Below are 2588 nucleotides of genomic sequence, written 5' to 3'. Positions count from 1 at the left end.
GCATAGTCATGGAGGGTTGGGATAATTGCGCTTGAGCGCGCAAGCCCCATTGGTAGGAAGGGTAAGGGAGTAATTAGGATTTACGCCTTGCACGCGGCACACTGATTAGCATATCAACAGCGCCTGGGGACTGCCGTGCGCGGGCTTGGGGTGCACGAGCCCATTGTTCAGCGCAGCATCCCCTTTGGGAGGTAGGGAGGATAAATAGAGGAGCGCAGAGGGGAAATCGCTCTCTTACTCCAGCGCCAGGCGACCAGACGCAGCTCGAGCCAGCGACCCGGACGTCCGTGCGACGCACCGAGGCACGCGGTTAACAGAAGGATCAGCGGACCGCCGTGGACACTTAACAGTGAGTAAGAAGGGGAATTAGAATCATAGCCGATAAATAGGGAATAGGTACAGGTTTAGTGGAATAGGCCAGCCTCGTCGACTCACTGATTCAACATCAATTCGCAGGTGGCATATAATAAATCATTAATAGCGAAGCGTGGTCTCGCGTGATCTTGTCGTGCAGTGTGAGCGTGTGGGTGCGCTGTGTGCACAGTGGTTCGCCACGTGAGTGAGCGCTGCGCGGAGCTGAGCGCGCGGGTTGCGTGTGGGAACGCGTGTGGTACTGTGTGTGCGTAAGCTCGCGGCGTGCGTAATCGGCGTACCCCAGGTGCGCGATTGTAACGTGAGCGGCCAGCGCGGCGCAGAGAAGCGCAAGAGTGAGTGCCGTACAGAGCTGTGTGTGTGGGTGTGCGCGTACGTAATTAACCATGCCTGCTACGCGGACCCGCGGTGGAGTGGAACCCTCGGGCGACGGCTCCCACACCATGGGTGAGGAACTTAGCAGCGGTTCGCTTAGCAGCGGGGGGGCGATTGATGATGCTAGCCCGGCCGTTAGCATTATCGAGGGAGGGATTTCGGGGGCTAGCGACCCCCACAATAATAATAGAAATGGATATGTATTTTCCCCTTTTATTCTCTGCTTCATCAATGTTGATAATTGTCACCAAAGTACACTGTTTAAAACTCTCTTGATTTGAAGTTTTCGTGACTTCAGGAATCCACTCTTTGGTTCTTTCGGTAAATTCACGTAGGTGTAAAATAAAATAAATCACGACGTTTCGGGCTCAACACAAGCATCTATTATCAACACAAGCGTCTATCATCCATCATCATCACCTGATGATGGACACTATACCGAAGTAACTTTACCGAAAGCACCAAAGAGTATAAGTGAACACTGTTTTAAAACTCTCTTCTATAGGCACAGCGCCATTTTGGCTTTTCATGATCAGATTCGTTAACTTGGCATTTTGATTTTACAAAATGAACAGCTTTTTCTCAGCTACCCCAGGTGGGACTCGAACCCACAATCCCTGGCTTAGGAGGCCAGTTCCTTATCCATTAGGCCACTGGGGCTACATGTAGCATGATGAAAACCTGGCTTATGTACAGACTTCTTAAATAAACTCACAATAAAAAATATGTTTTTCCCCTTTCGTCCCCTCTGTTTAATTCATGTTGATAATTGTTTTTTTCCTAAAAAGTGGAAAATTTAGGAAACATTTTTTTACGAAAATAAATTGTCACGCACAACGAGTCTGTGTGCAAAATGTCAGCTCGTTTGGATTACGGGAAGTGGGTTAAATAACGACCGAAAGATTTGCACGGTCGTAAGCGCGCAAGCAAGTAAGCAAGCAAGTGAACTTAATATAAAGGATTTAATAATAATAGAAATGGATATGTATTTCCCCTTTTATTCTCTGCTTTATCAATGTTGATAATTGTCACCAAAGTACACTGTTTAAAACTCTTAATCTTAGGTTTTTTCGGTAAAGTCATGTAGGTAAAACATTAAAATTAATAAAAGTAAAAAAAAGTAAAATTTTACTTTTATTAATTTTAATGTTTTACCTACGTGAATTTACCGAAAAAACCTAAGAATATGAATCCTTGCAGTCACGAAAGCTTCAAATCTAGAATGTTTAAAGCTCTCTTGATTAGAAGCTTTCGTGACTTCAGGAATCCATACACTTTGGTTCTTTCGGTAAATTCACGTAGGTGTAAAATAAAATAAATCACGACGTTTCGGGCTCAACACAAGCGTCTATCATCAACACAAGCGTCTATCATCATCACCTGATGATGGACACTATACCGACGTAACTTTACCGAAAGAACCAAAGAGTATCACTGAACACTGTTTTAAAACTCTCTTCTATAGGCACAGCGCCATTTTGGCTTTTCATTATCAGATTCGTTAACTTGACTTTTTGATTTTACAAAATAAACAGCTTTTTCTCAGCAACCCCAGGTGGGACTCGAACCCACAATCCCTGGCTTAGGAGGCCAGTGCCTTATCCATTAGGCCACTGGGGCTACATGTAGCATGATGAAAACCTGGCTTATGTACAGACTTCTTAAATAAACTCACAATTAAAAAAATATATGTTTTTCCCCTTTCGTCCCCTCTGTTTTATTCATGTTGATAATTGTTTTTTTCCTAAAAAGTGGAAAATTTTGGATTTTTTTTTCACTAAAATAAATTGTCACGCACAACGAGTCTGTTTGCAAAATGTCAGCTCGATTGAATCACGGGA

At 44.1% G+C, this 2588-nt stretch overlaps 2 non-coding genes across 2 annotated transcripts; both read right to left on the bottom strand.

The window, feature by feature from the left end:
* Nucleotides 1-1334: 1334 nt before the first annotated feature.
* TRNAR-CCU (transfer RNA arginine (anticodon CCU)) lies at nucleotides 1335-1407 on the bottom strand. The gene has a single exon. It is a non-coding gene; the product is annotated as a tRNA-Arg (tRNA).
* Nucleotides 1408-2294: 887 nt separating this feature from the next.
* TRNAR-CCU (transfer RNA arginine (anticodon CCU)) lies at nucleotides 2295-2367 on the bottom strand. The gene has a single exon. It is a non-coding gene; the product is annotated as a tRNA-Arg (tRNA).
* Between the last annotated feature and the right edge of the window lie 221 nt (nucleotides 2368-2588).

The sequence above is a fragment of the Lethenteron reissneri genome, unplaced genomic scaffold (genome assembly GCF_015708825.2).
Source record: "Lethenteron reissneri isolate LAM-NWPU_2019-01 unplaced genomic scaffold, ASM1570882v1 scaffold_1276, whole genome shotgun sequence".
NCBI classification, from domain to species: Eukaryota; Metazoa; Chordata; class Hyperoartia; order Petromyzontiformes; family Petromyzontidae; genus Lethenteron; species Lethenteron reissneri.
This window is presented reverse-complemented; position numbering and strand designations above follow the sequence as displayed.